The sequence below is a fragment of the Triturus cristatus genome, chromosome 5_2, assembly GCF_964204655.1.
Source record: "Triturus cristatus chromosome 5_2, aTriCri1.1, whole genome shotgun sequence".
In the NCBI taxonomy this organism is placed as follows: domain Eukaryota; kingdom Metazoa; phylum Chordata; class Amphibia; order Caudata; family Salamandridae; genus Triturus; species Triturus cristatus.
This window is the reverse complement of record NC_140588.1, coordinates 575,666,650-575,684,316: the sequence shown is the minus strand read 5'-3', so window position 1 is coordinate 575,684,316 and position 17,667 is coordinate 575,666,650. Positions and strand designations below refer to the sequence as shown.

The 17,667-nt window shown below is 53.4% G+C and overlaps 21 non-coding genes across 21 annotated transcripts; 13 read left to right on the top strand and 8 right to left on the bottom strand.

The window, feature by feature from the left end:
• The first annotated feature begins 152 nt into the window (after positions 1-152).
• On the top strand, positions 153-224 carry TRNAE-CUC (transfer RNA glutamic acid (anticodon CUC)). The gene has a single exon. It is a non-coding gene; the product is annotated as a tRNA-Glu (tRNA).
• Positions 225-1,350: 1,126 nt separating this feature from the next.
• On the bottom strand, positions 1,351-1,433 carry TRNAL-UAA (transfer RNA leucine (anticodon UAA)). The gene has a single exon. It is a non-coding gene; the product is annotated as a tRNA-Leu (tRNA).
• A 243-nt stretch (positions 1,434-1,676) lies between these two features.
• Positions 1,677-1,748, top strand: TRNAE-UUC (transfer RNA glutamic acid (anticodon UUC)). Its single transcript has one exon. It is a non-coding gene; the product is annotated as a tRNA-Glu (tRNA).
• Positions 1,749-3,570: 1,822 nt separating this feature from the next.
• Positions 3,571-3,653, bottom strand: TRNAL-UAA (transfer RNA leucine (anticodon UAA)). Its single transcript has one exon. It is a non-coding gene; the product is annotated as a tRNA-Leu (tRNA).
• A 243-nt stretch (positions 3,654-3,896) lies between these two features.
• On the top strand, positions 3,897-3,968 carry TRNAE-UUC (transfer RNA glutamic acid (anticodon UUC)). The gene has a single exon. It is a non-coding gene; the product is annotated as a tRNA-Glu (tRNA).
• A 1,828-nt stretch (positions 3,969-5,796) lies between these two features.
• TRNAL-UAA (transfer RNA leucine (anticodon UAA)) lies at positions 5,797-5,879 on the bottom strand. The gene has a single exon. It is a non-coding gene; the product is annotated as a tRNA-Leu (tRNA).
• Positions 5,880-6,122: 243 nt separating this feature from the next.
• On the top strand, positions 6,123-6,194 carry TRNAE-UUC (transfer RNA glutamic acid (anticodon UUC)). Its single transcript has one exon. It is a non-coding gene; the product is annotated as a tRNA-Glu (tRNA).
• Positions 6,195-6,824: 630 nt separating this feature from the next.
• On the top strand, positions 6,825-6,896 carry TRNAE-CUC (transfer RNA glutamic acid (anticodon CUC)). The gene has a single exon. It is a non-coding gene; the product is annotated as a tRNA-Glu (tRNA).
• Positions 6,897-8,022: 1,126 nt separating this feature from the next.
• Positions 8,023-8,105, bottom strand: TRNAL-UAA (transfer RNA leucine (anticodon UAA)). The gene has a single exon. It is a non-coding gene; the product is annotated as a tRNA-Leu (tRNA).
• Positions 8,106-8,348: 243 nt separating this feature from the next.
• On the top strand, positions 8,349-8,420 carry TRNAE-UUC (transfer RNA glutamic acid (anticodon UUC)). Its single transcript has one exon. It is a non-coding gene; the product is annotated as a tRNA-Glu (tRNA).
• Positions 8,421-9,050: 630 nt separating this feature from the next.
• Positions 9,051-9,122, top strand: TRNAE-CUC (transfer RNA glutamic acid (anticodon CUC)). The gene has a single exon. It is a non-coding gene; the product is annotated as a tRNA-Glu (tRNA).
• A 1,126-nt stretch (positions 9,123-10,248) lies between these two features.
• Positions 10,249-10,331, bottom strand: TRNAL-UAA (transfer RNA leucine (anticodon UAA)). The gene has a single exon. It is a non-coding gene; the product is annotated as a tRNA-Leu (tRNA).
• Positions 10,332-10,574: 243 nt separating this feature from the next.
• Positions 10,575-10,646, top strand: TRNAE-UUC (transfer RNA glutamic acid (anticodon UUC)). Its single transcript has one exon. It is a non-coding gene; the product is annotated as a tRNA-Glu (tRNA).
• A 630-nt stretch (positions 10,647-11,276) lies between these two features.
• Positions 11,277-11,348, top strand: TRNAE-CUC (transfer RNA glutamic acid (anticodon CUC)). The gene has a single exon. It is a non-coding gene; the product is annotated as a tRNA-Glu (tRNA).
• Positions 11,349-12,474: 1,126 nt separating this feature from the next.
• Positions 12,475-12,557, bottom strand: TRNAL-UAA (transfer RNA leucine (anticodon UAA)). The gene has a single exon. It is a non-coding gene; the product is annotated as a tRNA-Leu (tRNA).
• Positions 12,558-12,800: 243 nt separating this feature from the next.
• Positions 12,801-12,872, top strand: TRNAE-UUC (transfer RNA glutamic acid (anticodon UUC)). The gene has a single exon. It is a non-coding gene; the product is annotated as a tRNA-Glu (tRNA).
• Positions 12,873-14,694: 1,822 nt separating this feature from the next.
• TRNAL-UAA (transfer RNA leucine (anticodon UAA)) lies at positions 14,695-14,777 on the bottom strand. Its single transcript has one exon. It is a non-coding gene; the product is annotated as a tRNA-Leu (tRNA).
• A 243-nt stretch (positions 14,778-15,020) lies between these two features.
• On the top strand, positions 15,021-15,092 carry TRNAE-UUC (transfer RNA glutamic acid (anticodon UUC)). The gene has a single exon. It is a non-coding gene; the product is annotated as a tRNA-Glu (tRNA).
• A 630-nt stretch (positions 15,093-15,722) lies between these two features.
• Positions 15,723-15,794, top strand: TRNAE-CUC (transfer RNA glutamic acid (anticodon CUC)). Its single transcript has one exon. It is a non-coding gene; the product is annotated as a tRNA-Glu (tRNA).
• A 1,126-nt stretch (positions 15,795-16,920) lies between these two features.
• On the bottom strand, positions 16,921-17,003 carry TRNAL-UAA (transfer RNA leucine (anticodon UAA)). Its single transcript has one exon. It is a non-coding gene; the product is annotated as a tRNA-Leu (tRNA).
• Positions 17,004-17,246: 243 nt separating this feature from the next.
• Positions 17,247-17,318, top strand: TRNAE-UUC (transfer RNA glutamic acid (anticodon UUC)). Its single transcript has one exon. It is a non-coding gene; the product is annotated as a tRNA-Glu (tRNA).
• Positions 17,319-17,667: the final 349 nt, after the last annotated feature.

Below are 17,667 nucleotides of genomic sequence, written 5' to 3'. Positions count from 1 at the left end.
CTGTGCTTGGAAGTGACAAACAGTCTGGTGGAATCATGAGTGTTTTTTCAAGTTCTGATTCATATTCGCTGTAGAATAAAATATGCTTTCAGCCCCCATGAGCTTTGTCACTAGGAGAGCAGTGTAGGAACTTTTGCTGTATGGCTGTGGGTTCCCTGGTGGTCTAGTGGTTAGGATTCGGCGCTCTCACCGCCGCGGCCCGGGTTCGATTCCCGGTCAGGGAACAGTCCTTCTTCTGCCCTTGAATGCTTTTCCTTCCCGCAGGTCAGGGCTTCTCAAAATGAATTTGCTTTTCTGACAAACAGTTTGCCTAGCATCCCGCAATCTGGCTCCTAATTTGATTTTCGCAAGGTTCCCTTTGAGTTGCTTTCCTCGGCGGGAGGACAATCTCTTGTGCAAGGCTCTTGAGGAAGTGAGATTCTGTATTCCGAGGTGCGCTTCTTTTCGTAGGCTTCTGACCACATGGTGTGCGGCAGGAAGTCATCTTTGACAGGGCCGCAGGCTTTGTCTCCAAATGGCATCCCGGACCCACTGCAACCCACCTTTTTGCTGAAACGGAAGTCTGGTTCAGGGTAAGAAAAAGCTGAGCTGCACGTACCGAAAGCAGCAGAGCCCAGCGGCGGAGAGGGTGTGGCCAGGGCTGTCTGATTTGCATAGTGACCAGTGGCATCTTGGGAATGTACAGGCTTTGGAGCCTAACGGGTGCTGCAGGGGTCTGCCTGGCCGGAGAAATGCCTGTCTGGCGCTCCCCTCAGGACACACGTGTCTTCCGTTCGAGCATGGAGGGTGAGGGACATGGGTCACCCTCATATACAGGGGTGTGGGCATGGGCAGGATGGGGCGTGGGGGACCCGTCAGGGCATTGCCCGTTTGGAAGCCCGTTCGGAAGGCAAGAGGAGGCGGAGGCGGAGGCGGGAATCTCTGCTCAATTTTTTCCCGAGGCCTGGGGACAAGCCTTTGCACATTTGATCCAGCCGGGCCTGCATCAGCAGATCCTGCTCCGATGGCAAGGGAGAGCCTGCAGGTGTAAATCAAAGAAAGGGGAGAAATCCGCAAGAGGCGGGTTAACAAATTCCAGTGGCAGGCCCATGTTCCCCAGGAAGCAAGTACTTCCTCCTGCTCCCTTCAGTGGGAAAAGACATAGGAGGTGTATTTCTCTAAGCAGGGGCTCTGCGTAGGTGGCACTGCATTGCTTTGGGAAGCATCCATGCTAAGTGCAGAGTAGCAGCAGACCCCACAGCTGAGACGTGAATTGGGACTGTTAAGGAAGGGCACTGGGAGGGTGAGGAGGGCAGAGGAAAATGCTTTAAAAAAGCATCTGCAAGTTCCTACACACCCGCTGAAAACCCATACCAGGGATGGGGCTCGAACCCATGCGGACAACTGTCCATTGGATCTTAAGTCCAACGCCTTAACCACTCGGCCACCCTGGTGAGACCCTAGGCCCTGCCTTACTCAGCTCCCTTTTCATGCTGGCTGCTCCAGCGCAGGCTGTCCAGCAAGAGGTGATTGCAGAGTAAAAAGGCTTTTGCAGGAGGATAAAGGTAATTGCTTATGACAAACACACTGTGTGACACCTAACTTTTCCCCACTCGTACTTTATGGGCAATCTATACAGTGGAGTTAGCTTAGTCACAATAAGGAAGTGAGCAAGGCAGGCTCACAAGAGCATCTCCTCCCTGGTGGTCTAGTGGCTAGGATTCGGCGCTTTCACCGCCGCGGCCCGGGTTCGATTCCCGGTCAGGGAAGATCCCTCTAAGACGTAGACGTGTGTAATTTGTCCACGCAGCTCAGCTTTTTTTAATCGAAGGTCCTTAAAAAGGCACCCCGACCTATAGACGAAAGCAGAGGAAAGGGGCTGGGTCCCCTGTGTCCCAGGTTGCTTTGCTCCCATTGCCCTCAGCCACCTTCATGCGCACGCAGTCCCCCACCCAGTCAGGTGCTCTATGTGGGCGTAAAGTGCAGTACCAGCTCATCAGAAAGGTAAATTGCTGGAAAACCCGGCTGCGATGTATACATCTACTTTGGAGCACTCTTCTCCCTTGCACTCTTGAATCGGTCATTCGCAATGTATTCTTCCAGCAAGCTGAATAACGAGGTAGGTGTGAGAAGGTGTACCAGCTGTCTTTGAGCTATCAGCGGCCACTAGGTGTCCCTCTTGTGATTTCCCGGGGATCCCGATTGTACAGGAATTCGTCGGTTCAGTAGCACGGGGGAGGGGATGGCCTGTGCTTGGAAGTGACAAACAGTCTGGTGGAATCATGAGTGTTTTTTCAAGTTCTGATTCATATTCGCTGTAGAATAAAATATGCTTTCAGCCCCCATGAGCTTTGTCACTAGGAGAGCAGTGTAGGAACTTTTGCTGTATGGCTGTGGGTTCCCTGGTGGTCTAGTGGTTAGGATTCGGCGCTCTCACCGCCGCGGCCTGGGTTCGATTCCCGGTCAGGGAACAGTCCTTCTTCTGCCCTTGAATGCTTTTCCTTCCCGCAGGTCAGGGCTTCTCAAAATGAATTTGCTTTTCTGACAAACAGTTTGCCTAGCATCCCGCAATCTGGCTCCTAATTTGATTTTCGCAAGGTTCCCTTTGAGTTGCTTTCCTCGGCGGTAGGAAAATCTCTTGTGCAAGGCTCTTGAGGAAGTGAGATTCTGTATTCCGAGGTGCGCTTCTTTTCGTAGGCTTCTGACCACATGGTGTGCGGCAGGAAGTCATCTTTGACAGGGCCGCAGGCTTTATCTCCAAATGGCATCCCGGACGCACTGCAACCCACCTTTTTGCTGAAACGGAAGTCTGGTTCAGGGTAATAGAAAGCTGAGCTGCACGTACCGAAAGCAGCAGAGCCCAGCGGCGGAGAGGGTGTGGCCAGGGCTGTCTGATTTGCATAGTGACCAGTGGCATCTTGGGAATGTACAGGCTTTGGAGCTTAACGGGTGCTGCAGGGGTCTGCCTGGCCGGAGAAATGCCTGTCTGGCGCTCCCCTCAGGACACACGTGTCTTCCGTTCGAGCATGGAGGGTGAGGGACATGGGTCACCCTCATATACAGGGGTGTGGGCATGGGCAGGATGGGGCGTGGGGGACCCGTCAGGGCATTGCCCGTTTGGAAGCCCGTTCGGAAGGCAAGAGGAGGCGGAGGCGGGAATCTCTGCTCAATTTTTTCCCGAGGCCTGGGGACAAGCCTTTGCACTTTTGATCCAGCCGGGCCTGCATCAGCAGATCCTGCTCCGATGGCAAGGGAGAGCCTGCAGGTGTAAATCAAAGAAAGGGGAGAAATCCGCAAGAGGCTGGTTAACAAATTCCAGTGGCAGGCCCATGTTCCCCAGGAAGCAAGTACTTCCTCCTGCTCCCTTCAGTGGGAAAAGACATAGGAGGTGTATTTCTCTAAGCAGGGGCTCTGCGTAGGTGGCACTGCATTGCTTTGGCAAGCATCCATGCTAAGTGCAGAGTAGCAGCAGACCCCACAGCTGAGACGTGAATTGGGACTGTTAAGGAAGGGCAATGGGAGGGTGAGGAGGGCAGAGGAAAATGCTTTACAAAAGCATCTGCAAGTTCCTACACACCCGCTGAAAACCCATACCAGGGATGGGGCTCGAACCCATGCGGACAACTGTCCATTGGATCTTAAGTCCAACGCCTTAACCACTCGGCCACCCTGGTGAGACCCTAGGCCCTGCCTTACTCAGCTCCCTTTTCATGCTGGCTGCTCCAGCGCAGGCTGTCCAGCAAGAGGTGATTGCAGAGTAAAAAGGCTTTTGCAGGAGGATAAAGGTAATTGCTTATGACAAACACACTGTGTGACACCTAACTTTTCCCCACTCGTACTTTATGGGCAATCTATACAGTGGAGTTAGCTTAGTCACAATAAGGAAGTGAGCAAGGCAGGCTCACAAGAGCATCTCCTCCCTGGTGGTCTAGTGGCTAGGATTCGGCGCTTTCACCGCCGCGGCCCGGGTTCGATTCCCGGTCAGGGAAGATCCCTCTAAGACGTAGACGTGCGTAATTTGTCCACGCAGCTCAGCTTTTTTTAATCGAAGGTCCTTAAAAAGGCACCCCGACCTATAGACGAAAGCAGAGGAAAGGGGCTGGGTCCCCTGTGTCCCAGGTTGCTTTGCTCCCATTGCCCTCAGCCACCTTCATGCGCACGCAGTCCCCCACCCAGTCAGGTGCTCTATGTGGGCGTAAAGTGCAGTACCAGCTCATCAGAAAGGTAAATTGCTGGAAAACCCGGCTGCGATGTATACATCTACTTTGGAGCACTCTTCTCCCTTGCACTCTTGAATCGGTCATTCGCAATGTATTCTTCCAGCAAGCTGAATAACGAGGTAGGTGTGAGAAGGTGTACCAGCTGTCTTTGAGCTATCAGCGGCCACTAGGTGTCCCTCTTGTGATTTCCCGGGGATCCCGATTGTACAGGAATTCGTCGGTTCAGTAGCACGGGGGAGGGGATGGCCTGTGCTTGGAAGTGACAAACAGTCTGGTGGAATCATGAGTGTTTTTTCAAGTTCTGATTCATATTCGCTGTAGAATAAAATATGCTTTCAGCCCCCATGAGCTTTGTCACTAGGAGAGCAGTGTAGGAACTTTTGCTGTATGGCTGTGGGTTCCCTGGTGGTCTAGTGGTTAGGATTCGGCACTCTCACCGCTGCGGCCCGGGTTCGATTCCCGGTCAGGGAACAGTCCTTCTTCTGCCCTTGAATGCTTTTCCTTCCCGCAGGTCAGGGCTTCTCAAAATGAATTTGCTTTTCTGACAAACAGTTTGCCTAGCATCCCGCAATCTGGCTCCTAATTTGATTTTCGCAAGGTTCCCTTTGAGTTGCTTTCCTCGGCGGGAGGAAAATCTCTTGTGCAAGGCTCTTGAGGAAGTGAGATTCTGTATTCCGAGGTGCGCTTCTTTTCGTAGGCTTCTGACCACATGGTGTGCGGCAGGAAGTCATCTTTGACAGGGCCGCAGGCTTTGTCTCCAAATGGCATCCCGGACCCACTGCAACCCACCTTTTTGCTGAAACGGAAGTCTGGTTCAGGGTAAGAAAAAGCTGAGCTGCACGTACCGAAAGCAGCAGAGCCCAGCGGCGGAGAGGGTGTGGCCAGGGCTGTCTGATTTGCATAGTGACCAGTGGCATCTTGGGAATGTACAGGCTTTGGAGCCTAACGGGTGCTGCAGGGGTCTGCCTGGCCGGAGAAATGCCTGTCTGGCGCTCCCCTCAGGACACACGTGTCTTCCGTTCGAGCATGGAGGGTGAGGGACATGGGTCACCCTCATATACAGGGGTGTGGGCATGGGCAGGATGGGGCGTGGGGGACCCGTCAGGGCATTGCCCGTTTGGAAGCCCGTTCGGAAGGCAAGAGGAGGCGGAGGCGGAGGCGGGAATCTCTGCTCAATTTTTTCCCGAGGCCTGGGGACAAGCCTTTGCACATTTGATCCAGCCGGGCCTGCATCAGCAGATCCTGCTCCGATGGCAAGGGAGAGCCTGCAGGTGTAAATCAAAGAAAGGGGAGAAATCCGCAAGAGGCGGGTTAACAAATTCCAGTGGCAGGCCCATGTTCCCCAGGAAGCAAGTACTTCCTCCTGCTCCCTTCAGTGGGAAAAGACATAGGAGGTGTATTTCTCTAAGCAGGGGCTCTGCGTAGGTGGCACTGCATTGCTTTGGGAAGCATCCATGCTAAGTGCAGAGTAGCAGCAGACCCCACAGCTGAGACGTGAATTGGGACTGTTAAGGAAGGGCACTGGGAGGGTGAGGAGGGCAGAGGAAAATGCTTTAAAAAAGCATCTGCAAGTTCCTACACACCCGCTGAAAACCCATACCAGGGATGGGGCTCGAACCCATGCGGACAACTGTCCATTGGATCTTAAGTCCAACGCCTTAACCACTCGGCCACCCTGGTGAGACCCTAGGCCCTGCCTTACTCAGCTCCCTTTTCATGCTGGCTGCTCCAGCGCAGGCTGTCCAGCAAGAGGTGATTGCAGAGTAAAAAGGCTTTTGCAGGAGGATAAAGGTAATTGCTTATGACAAACACACTGTGTGACACCTAACTTTTCCCCACTCGTACTTTATGGGCAATCTATACAGTGGAGTTAGCTTAGTCACAATAAGGAAGTGAGCAAGGCAGGCTCACAAGAGCATCTCCTCCCTGGTGGTCTAGTGGCTAGGATTCGGCGCTTTCACCGCCGCGGCCCGGGTTCGATTCCCGGTCAGGGAAGATCCCTCTAAGACGTAGACGTGCGTAATTTGTCCACGCAGCTCAGCTTTTTTTAATCGAAGGTCCTTAAAAAGGCACCCCGACCTATAGACGAAAGCAGAGGAAAGGGGCTGGGTCCCCTGTGTCCCAGGTTGCTTTGCTCCCATTGCCCTCAGCCACCTTCATGCGCACGCAGTCCCCCACCCAGTCAGGTGCTCTATGTGGGCGTAAAGTGCAGTACCAGCTCATCAGAAAGGTAAATTGCTGGAAAACCCGGCTGCGATGTATACATCTACTTTGGAGCACTCTTCTCCCTTGCACTCTTGAATCGGTCATTCGCAATGTATTCTTCCAGCAAGCTGAATAACGAGGTAGGTGTGAGAAGGTGTACCAGCTGTCTTTGAGCTATCAGCGGCCACTAGGTGTCCCTCTTGTGATTTCCCGGGGATCCCGATTGTACAGGAATTCGTCGGTTCAGTAGCACGGGGGAGGGGATGGCCTGTGCTTGGAAGTGACAAACAGTCTGGTGGAATCATGAGTGTTTTTTCAAGTTCTGATTCATATTCGCTGTAGAATAAAATATGCTTTCAGCCCCCATGAGCTTTGTCACTAGGAGAGCAGTGTAGGAACTTTTGCTGTATGGCTGTGGGTTCCCTGGTGGTCTAGTGGTTAGGATTCGGCGCTCTCACCGCCGCGGCCCGGGTTCGATTCCCGGTCAGGGAACAGTCCTTCTTCTGCCCTTGAATGCTTTTCCTTCCCGCAGGTCAGGGCTTCTCAAAATGAATTTGCTTTTCTGACAAACAGTTTGCCTAGCATCCCGCAATCTGGCTCCTAATTAGATTTTCGCAAGGTTCCCTTTGAGTTGCTTTCCTCGGCGGGAGGAAAATCTCTTGTGCAAGGCTCTTGAGGAAGTGAGATTCTGTATTCCGAGGTGCGCTTCTTTTCGTAGGCTTCTGACCACATGGTGTGCGGCAGGAAGTCATCTTTGACAGGGCCGCAGGCTTTATCTCCAAATGGCATCCCGGACGCACTGCAACCCACCTTTTTGCTGAAACGGAAGTCTGGTTCAGGGTAATAGAAAGCTGAGCTGCACGTACCGAAAGCAGCAGAGCCCAGCGGCGGAGAGGGTGTGGCCAGGGCTGTCTGATTTGCATAGTGACCAGTGGCATCTTGGGAATGTACAGGCTTTGGAGCTTAACGGGTGCTGCAGGGGTCTGCCTGGCCGGAGAAATGCCTGTCTGGCGCTCCCCTCAGGACACACGTGTCTTCCGTTCGAGCATGGAGGGTGAGGGACATGGGTCACCCTCATATACAGGGGTGTGGGCATGGGCAGGATGGGGCGTGGGGGACCCGTCAGGGCATTGCCCGTTTGGAAGCCCGTTCGGAAGGCAAGAGGAGGCGGAGGCGGAGGCGGGAATCTCTGCTCAATTTTTTCCCGAGGCCTGGGGACAAGCCTTTGCACATTTGATCCAGCCGGGCCTGCATCAGCAGATCCTGCTCCGATGGCAAGGGAGAGCCTGCAGGTGTAAATCAAAGAAAGGGGAGAAATCCGCAAGAGGCGGGTTAACAAATTCCAGTGGCAGGCCCATGTTCCCCAGGAAGCAAGTACTTCCTCCTGCTCCCTTCAGTGGGAAAAGACATAGGAGGTGTATTTCTCTAAGCAGGGGCTCTGCGTAGGTGGCACTGCATTGCTTTGGGAAGCATCCATGCTAAGTGCAGAGTAGCAGCAGACCCCACAGCTGAGACGTGAATTGGGACTGTTAAGGAAGGGCACTGGGAGGGTGAGGAGGGCAGAGGAAAATGCTTTACAAAAGCATCTGCAAGTTCCTACACACCCGCTGAAAACCCATACCAGGGATGGGGCTCGAACCCATGCGGACAACTGTCCATTGGATCTTAAGTCCAACGCCTTAACCACTCGGCCACCCTGGTGAGACCCTAGGCCCTGCCTTACTCAGCTCCCTTTTCATGCTGGCTGCTCCAGCGCAGGCTGTCCAGCAAGAGGTGATTGCAGAGTAAAAAGGCTTTTGCAGGAGGATAAAGGTAATTGCTTATGACAAACACACTGTGTGACACCTAACTTTTCCCCACTCGTACTTTATGGGCAATCTATACAGTGGAGTTAGCTTAGTCACAATAAGGAAGTAAGCAAGGCAGGCTCACAAGAGCATCTCCTCCCTGGTGGTCTAGTGGCTAGGATTCGGCGCTTTCACCGCCGCGGCCCGGGTTCGATTCCCGGTCAGGGAAGATCCCTCTAAGACGTAGACGTGCGTAATTTGTCCACGCAGCTCAGCTTTTTTTAATCGAAGGTCCTTAAAAAGGCACCCCGACCTATAGACGAAAGCAGAGGAAAGGGGCTGGGTCCCCTGTGTCCCAGGTTGCTTTGCTCCCATTGCCCTCAGCCACCTTCATGCGCACGCAGTCCCCCACCCAGTCAGGTGCTCTATGTGGGCGTAAAGTGCAGTACCAGCTCATCAGAAAGGTAAATTGCTGGAAAACCCGGCTGCGATGTATACATCTACTTTGGAGCACTCTTCTCCCTTGCACTCTTGAATCGGTCATTCGCAATGTATTCTTCCAGCAAGCTGAATAACGAGGTAGGTGTGAGAAGGTGTACCAGCTGTCTTTGAGCTATCAGCGGCCACTAGGTGTCCCTCTTGTGATTTCCCGGGGATCCCGATTGTACAGGAATTCGTCGGTTCAGTAGCACGGGGGAGGGGATGGCCTGTGCTTGGAAGTGACAAACAGTCTGGTGGAATCATGAGTGTTTTTTCAAGTTCTGATTCATATTCGCTGTAGAATAAAATATGCTTTCAGCCCCCATGAGCTTTGTCACTAGGAGAGCAGTGTAGGAACTTTTGCTGTATGGCTGTGGGTTCCCTGGTGGTCTAGTGGTTAGGATTCGGCGCTCTCACCGCCGCGGCCCGGGTTCGATTCCCGGTCAGGGAACAGTCCTTCTTCTGCCCTTGAATGCTTTTCCTTCCCGCAGGTCAGGGCTTCTCAAAATGAATTTGCTTTTCTGACAAACAGTTTGCCTAGCATCCCGCAATCTGGCTCCTAATTTGATTTTCGCAAGGTTCCCTTTGAGTTGCTTTCCTCGGCGGGAGGAAAATCTCTTGTGCAAGGCTCTTGAGGAAGTGAGATTCTGTATTCCGAGGTGCGCTTCTTTTCGTAGGCTTCTGACCACATGGTGTGCGGCAGGAAGTCATCTTTGACAGGGCCGCAGGCTTTGTCTCCAAATGGCATCCCGGACCCACTGCAACCCACCTTTTTGCTGAAACGGAAGTCTGGTTCAGGGTAAGAAAAAGCTGAGCTGCACGTACCGAAAGCAGCAGAGCCCAGCGGCGGAGAGGGTGTGGCCAGGGCTGTCTGATTTGCATAGTGACCAGTGGCATCTTGGGAATGTACAGGCTTTGGAGCCTAACGGGTGCTGCAGGGGTCTGCCTGGCCGGAGAAATGCCTGTCTGGCGCTCCCCTCAGGACACACGTGTCTTCCGTTCGAGCATGGAGGGTGAGGGACATGGGTCACCCTCATATACAGGGGTGTGGGCATGGGCAGGATGGGGCGTGGGGGACCCGTCAGGGCATTGCCCGTTTGGAAGCCCGTTCGGAAGGCAAGAGGAGGCGGAGGCGGAGGCGGGAATCTCTGCTCAATTTTTTCCCGAGTCCTGGGGACAAGCCTTTGCACATTTGATCCAGCCGGGCCTGCATCAGCAGATCCTGCTCCGATGGCAAGGGAGAGCCTGCAGGTGTAAATCAAAGAAAGGGGAGAAATCCGCAAGAGGCGGGTTAACAAATTCCAGTGGCAGGCCCATGTTCCCCAGGAAGCAAGTACTTCCTCCTGCTCCCTTCAGTGGGAAAAGACATAGGAGGTGTATTTCTCTAAGCAGGGGCTCTGCGTAGGTGGCACTGCATTGCTTTGGGAAGCATCCATGCTAAGTGCAGAGTAGCAGCAGACCCCACAGCTGAGACGTGAATTGGGACTGTTAAGGAAGGGCACTGGGAGGGTGAGGAGGGCAGAGGAAAATGCTTTAAAAAAGCATCTGCAAGTTCCTACACACCCGCTGAAAACCCATACCAGGGATGGGGCTCGAACCCATGCGGACAACTGTCCATTGGATCTTAAGTCCAACGCCTTAACCACTCGGCCACCCTGGTGAGACCCTAGGCCCTGCCTTACTCAGCTCCCTTTTCATGCTGGCTGCTCCAGCGCAGGCTGTCCAGCAAGAGGTGATTGCAGAGTAAAAAGGCTTTTGCAGGAGGATAAAGGTAATTGCTTATGACAAACACACTGTGTGACACCTAACTTTTCCCCACTCGTACTTTATGGGCAATCTATACAGTGGAGTTAGCTTAGTCACAATAAGGAAGTGAGCAAGGCAGGTTCACAAGAGCATCTCCTCCCTGGTGGTCTAGTGGCTAGGATTCGGCGCTTTCACCGCCGCGGCCCGGGTTCGATTCCCGGTCAGGGAAGATCCCTCTAAGACGTAGACGTGCGTAATTTGTCCACGCAGCTCAGCTTTTTTTAATCGAAGGTCCTTAAAAAGGCACCCCGACCTATAGACGAAAGCAGAGGAAAGGGGCTGGGTCCCCTGTGTCCCAGGTTGCTTTGCTCCCATTGCCCTCAGCCACCTTCATGCGCACGCAGTCCCCCACCCAGTCAGGTGCTCTATGTGGGCGTAAAGTGCAGTACCAGCTCATCAGAAAGGTAAATTGCTGGAAAACCCGGCTGCGATGTATACATCTACTTTGGAGCACTCTTCTCCCTTGCACTCTTGAATCGGTCATTCGCAATGTATTCTTCCAGCAAGCTGAATAACGAGGTAGGTGTGAGAAGGTGTACCAGCTGTCTTTGAGCTATCAGCGGCCACTAGGTGTCCCTCTTGTGATTTCCCGGGGATCCCGATTGTACAGGAATTCGTCGGTTCAGTAGCACGGGGGAGGGGATGGCCTGTGCTTGGAAGTGACAAACAGTCTGGTGGAATCATGAGTGTTTTTTCAAGTTCTGATTCATATTCGCTGTAGAATAAAATATGCTTTCAGCCCCCATGAGCTTTGTCACTAGGAGAGCAGTGTAGGAACTTTTGCTGTATGGCTGTGGGTTCCCTGGTGGTCTAGTGGTTAGGATTCGGCGCTCTCACCGCCGCGGCCCGGGTTCGATTCCCGGTCAGGGAACAGTCCTTCTTCTGCCCTTGAATGCTTTTCCTTCCCGCAGGTCAGGGCTTCTCAAAATGAATTTGCTTTTCTGACAAACAGTTTGCCTAGCATCCCGCAATCTGGCTCCTAATTTGATTTTCGCAAGGTTCCCTTTGAGTTGCTTTCCTCGGCGGGAGGAAAATCTCTTGTGCAAGGCTCTTGAGGAAGTGAGATTCTGTATTCCGAGGTGCGCTTCTTTTCGTAGGCTTCTGACCACATGGTGTGCGGCAGGAAGTCATCTTTGACAGGGCCGCAGGCTTTGTCTCCAAATGGCATCCCGGACCCACTGCAACCCACCTTTTTGCTGAAACGGAAGTCTGGTTCAGGGTAAGAAAAAGCTGAGCTGCACGTACCGAAAGCAGCAGAGCCCAGCGGCGGAGAGGGTGTGGCCAGGGCTGTCTGATTTGCATAGTGACCAGTGGCATCTTGGGAATGTACAGGCTTTGGAGCCTAACGGGTGCTGCAGGGGTCTGCCTGGCCGGAGAAATGCCTGTCTGGCGCTCCCCTCAGGACACACGTGTCTTCCGTTCGAGCATGGAGGGTGAGGGACATGGGTCACCCTCATATACAGGGGTGTGGGCATGGGCAGGATGGGGCGTGGGGGACCCGTCAGGGCATTGCCCGTTTGGAAGCCCGTTCGGAAGGCAAGAGGAGGCGGAGGCGGAGGCGGGAATCTCTGCTCAATTTTTTCCCGAGGCCTGGGGACAAGCCTTTGCACATTTGATCCAGCCGGGCCTGCATCAGCAGATCCTGCTCCGATGGCAAGGGAGAGCCTGCAGGTGTAAATCAAAGAAAGGGGAGAAATCCGCAAGAGGCGGGTTAACAAATTCCAGTGGCAGGCCCATGTTCCCCAGGAAGCAAGTACTTCCTCCTGCTCCCTTCAGTGGGAAAAGACATAGGAGGTGTATTTCTCTAAGCAGGGGCTCTGCGTAGGTGGCACTGCATTGCTTTGGGAAGCATCCATGCTAAGTGCAGAGTAGCAGCAGACCCCACAGCTGAGACGTGAATTGGGACTGTTAAGGAAGGGCACTGGGAGGGTGAGGAGGGCAGAGGAAAATGCTTTAAAAAAGCATCTGCAAGTTCCTACACACCCGCTGAAAACCCATACCAGGGATGGGGCTCGAACCCATGCGGACAACTGTCCATTGGATCTTAAGTCCAACGCCTTAACCACTCGGCCACCCTGGTGAGACCCTAGGCCCTGCCTTACTCAGCTCCCTTTTCATGCTGGCTGCTCCAGCGCAGGCTGTCCAGCAAGAGGTGATTGCAGAGTAAAAAGGCTTTTGCAGGAGGATAAAGGTAATTGCTTATGACAAACACACTGTGTGACACCTAACTTTTCCCCACTCGTACTTTATGGGCAATCTATACAGTGGAGTTAGCTTAGTCACAATAAGGAAGTGAGCAAGGCAGGTTCACAAGAGCATCTCCTCCCTGGTGGTCTAGTGGCTAGGATTCGGCGCTTTCACCGCCGCGGCCCGGGTTCGATTCCCGGTCAGGGAAGATCCCTCTAAGACGTAGACGTGCGTAATTTGTCCACGCAGCTCAGCTTTTTTTAATCGAAGGTCCTTAAAAAGGCACCCCGACCTATAGACGAAAGCAGAGGAAAGGGGCTGGGTCCCCTGTGTCCCAGGTTGCTTTGCTCCCATTGCCCTCAGCCACCTTCATGCGCACGCAGTCCCCCACCCAGTCAGGTGCTCTATGTGGGCGTAAAGTGCAGTACCAGCTCATCAGAAAGGTAAATTGCTGGAAAACCCGGCTGCGATGTATACATCTACTTTGGAGCACTCTTCTCCCTTGCACTCTTGAATCGGTCATTCGCAATGTATTCTTCCAGCAAGCTGAATAACGAGGTAGGTGTGAGAAGGTGTACCAGCTGTCTTTGAGCTATCAGCGGCCACTAGGTGTCCCTCTTGTGATTTCCCGGGGATCCCGATTGTACAGGAATTCGTCGGTTCAGTAGCACGGGGGAGGGGATGGCCTGTGCTTGGAAGTGACAAACAGTCTGGTGGAATCATGAGTGTTTTTTCAAGTTCTGATTCATATTCGCTGTAGAATAAAATATGCTTTCAGCCCCCATGAGCTTTGTCACTAGGAGAGCAGTGTAGGAACTTTTGCTGTATGGCTGTGGGTTCCCTGGTGGTCTAGTGGTTAGGATTCGGCGCTCTCACCGCCGCGGCCTGGGTTCGATTCCCGGTCAGGGAACAGTCCTTCTTCTGCCCTTGAATGCTTTTCCTTCCCGCAGGTCAGGGCTTCTCAAAATGAATTTGCTTTTCTGACAAACAGTTTGCCTAGCATCCCGCAATCTGGCTCCTAATTTGATTTTCGCAAGGTTCCCTTTGAGTTGCTTTCCTCGGCGGGAGGAAAATCTCTTGTGCAAGGCTCTTGAGGAAGTGAGATTCTGTATTCCGAGGTGCGCTTCTTTTCGTAGGCTTCTGACCACATGGTGTGCGGCAGGAAGTCATCTTTGACAGGGCCGCAGGCTTTATCTCCAAATGGCATCCCGGACGCACTGCAACCCACCTTTTTGCTGAAACGGAAGTCTGGTTCAGGGTAATAGAAAGCTGAGCTGCACGTACCGAAAGCAGCAGAGCCCAGCGGCGGAGAGGGTGTGGCCAGGGCTGTCTGATTTGCATAGTGACCAGTGGCATCTTGGGAATGTACAGGCTTTGGAGCTTAACGGGTGCTGCAGGGGTCTGCCTGGCCGGAGAAATGCCTGTCTGGCGCTCCCCTCAGGACACACGTGTCTTCCGTTCGAGCATGGAGGGTGAGGGACATGGGTCACCCTCATATACAGGGGTGTGGGCATGGGCAGGATGGGGCGTGGGGGACCCGTCAGGGCATTGCCCGTTTGGAAGCCCGTTCGGAAGGCAAGAGGAGGCGGAGGCGGGAATCTCTGCTCAATTTTTTCCCGAGGCCTGGGGACAAGCCTTTGCACTTTTGATCCAGCCGGGCCTGCATCAGCAGATCCTGCTCCGATGGCAAGGGAGAGCCTGCAGGTGTAAATCAAAGAAAGGGGAGAAATCCGCAAGAGGCTGGTTAACAAATTCCAGTGGCAGGCCCATGTTCCCCAGGAAGCAAGTACTTCCTCCTGCTCCCTTCAGTGGGAAAAGACATAGGAGGTGTATTTCTCTAAGCAGGGGCTCTGCGTAGGTGGCACTGCATTGCTTTGGCAAGCATCCATGCTAAGTGCAGAGTAGCAGCAGACCCCACAGCTGAGACGTGAATTGGGACTGTTAAGGAAGGGCAATGGGAGGGTGAGGAGGGCAGAGGAAAATGCTTTACAAAAGCATCTGCAAGTTCCTACACACCCGCTGAAAACCCATACCAGGGATGGGGCTCGAACCCATGCGGACAACTGTCCATTGGATCTTAAGTCCAACGCCTTAACCACTCGGCCACCCTGGTGAGACCCTAGGCCCTGCCTTACTCAGCTCCCTTTTCATGCTGGCTGCTCCAGCGCAGGCTGTCCAGCAAGAGGTGATTGCAGAGTAAAAAGGCTTTTGCAGGAGGATAAAGGTAATTGCTTATGACAAACACACTGTGTGACACCTAACTTTTCCCCACTCGTACTTTATGGGCAATCTATACAGTGGAGTTAGCTTAGTCACAATAAGGAAGTGAGCAAGGCAGGTTCACAAGAGCATCTCCTCCCTGGTGGTCTAGTGGCTAGGATTCGGCGCTTTCACCGCCGCGGCCCGGGTTCGATTCCCGGTCAGGGAAGATCCCTCTAAGACGTAGACGTGCGTAATTTGTCCACGCAGCTCAGCTTTTTTTAATCGAAGGTCCTTAAAAAGGCACCCCGACCTATAGACGAAAGCAGAGGAAAGGGGCTGGGTCCCCTGTGTCCCAGGTTGCTTTGCTCCCATTGCCCTCAGCCACCTTCATGCGCACGCAGTCCCCCACCCAGTCAGGTGCTCTATGTGGGCGTAAAGTGCAGTACCAGCTCATCAGAAAGGTAAATTGCTGGAAAACCCGGCTGCGATGTATACATCTACTTTGGAGCACTCTTCTCCCTTGCACTCTTGAATCGGTCATTCGCAATGTATTCTTCCAGCAAGCTGAATAACGAGGTAGGTGTGAGAAGGTGTACCAGCTGTCTTTGAGCTATCAGCGGCCACTAGGTGTCCCTCTTGTGATTTCCCGGGGATCCCGATTGTACAGGAATTCGTCGGTTCAGTAGCACGGGGGAGGGGATGGCCTGTGCTTGGAAGTGACAAACAGTCTGGTGGAATCATGAGTGTTTTTTCAAGTTCTGATTCATATTCGCTGTAGAATAAAATATGCTTTCAGCCCCCATGAGCTTTGTCACTAGGAGAGCAGTGTAGGAACTTTTGCTGTATGGCTGTGGGTTCCCTGGTGGTCTAGTGGTTAGGATTCGGCGCTCTCACCGCCGCGGCCCGGGTTCGATTCCCGGTCAGGGAACAGTCCTTCTTCTGCCCTTGAATGCTTTTCCTTCCCGCAGGTCAGGGCTTCTCAAAATGAATTTGCTTTTCTGACAAACAGTTTGCCTAGCATCCCGCAATCTGGCTCCTAATTTGATTTTCGCAAGGTTCCCTTTGAGTTGCTTTCCTCGGCGGGAGGAAAATCTCTTGTGCAAGGCTCTTGAGGAAGTGAGATTCTGTATTCCGAGGTGCGCTTCTTTTCGTAGGCTTCTGACCACATGGTGTGCGGCAGGAAGTCATCTTTGACAGGGCCGCAGGCTTTGTCTCCAAATGGCATCCCGGACCCACTGCAACCCACCTTTTTGCTGAAACGGAAGTCTGGTTCAGGGTAAGAAAAAGCTGAGCTGCACGTACCGAAAGCAGCAGAGCCCAGCGGCGGAGAGGGTGTGGCCAGGGCTGTCTGATTTGCATAGTGACCAGTGGCATCTTGGGAATGTACAGGCTTTGGAGCCTAACGGGTGCTGCAGGGGTCTGCCTGGCCGGAGAAATGCCTGTCTGGCGCTCCCCTCAGGACACACGTGTCTTCCGTTCGAGCATGGAGGGTGAGGGACATGGGTCACCCTCATATACAGGGGTGTGGGCATGGGCAGGATGGGGCGTGGGGGACCCGTCAGGGCATTGCCCGTTTGGAAGCCCGTTCGGAAGGCAAGAGGAGGCGGAGGCGGAGGCGGGAATCTCTGCTCAATTTTTTCCCGAGGCCTGGGGACAAGCCTTTGCACATTTGATCCAGCCGGGCCTGCATCAGCAGATCCTGCTCCGATGGCAAGGGAGAGCCTGCAGGTGTAAATCAAAGAAAGGGGAGAAATCCGCAAGAGGCGGGTTAACAAATTCCAGTGGCAGGCCCATGTTCCCCAGGAAGCAAGTACTTCCTCCTGCTCCCTTCAGTGGGAAAAGACATAGGAGGTGTATTTCTCTAAGCAGGGGCTCTGCGTAGGTGGCACTGCATTGCTTTGGGAAGCATCCATGCTAAGTGCAGAGTAGCAGCAGACCCCACAGCTGAGACGTGAATTGGGACTGTTAAGGAAGGGCACTGGGAGGGTGAGGAGGGCAGAGGAAAATGCTTTAAAAAAGCATCTGCAAGTTCCTACACACCCGCTGAAAACCCATACCAGGGATGGGGCTCGAACCCATGCGGACAACTGTCCATTGGATCTTAAGTCCAACGCCTTAACCACTCGGCCACCCTGGTGAGACCCTAGGCCCTGCCTTACTCAGCTCCCTTTTCATGCTGGCTGCTCCAGCGCAGGCTGTCCAGCAAGAGGTGATTGCAGAGTAAAAAGGCTTTTGCAGGAGGATAAAGGTAATTGCTTATGACAAACACACTGTGTGACACCTAACTTTTCCCCACTCGTACTTTATGGGCAATCTATACAGTGGAGTTAGCTTAGTCACAATAAGGAAGTGAGCAAGGCAGGTTCACAAGAGCATCTCCTCCCTGGTGGTCTAGTGGCTAGGATTCGGCGCTTTCACCGCCGCGGCCCGGGTTCGATTCCCGGTCAGGGAAGATCCCTCTAAGACGTAGACGTGCGTAATTTGTCCACGCAGCTCAGCTTTTTTTAATCGAAGGTCCTTAAAAAGGCACCCCGACCTATAGACGAAAGCAGAGGAAAGGGGCTGGGTCCCCTGTGTCCCAGGTTGCTTTGCTCCCATTGCCCTCAGCCACCTTCATGCGCACGCAGTCCCCCACCCAGTCAGGTGCTCTATGTGGGCGTAAAGTGCAGTACCAGCTCATCAGAAAGGTAAATTGCTGGAAAACCCGGCTGCGATGTATACATCTACTTTGGAGCACTCTTCTCCCTTGCACTCTTGAATCGGTCATTCGCAATGTATTCTTCCAGCAAGCTGAATAACGA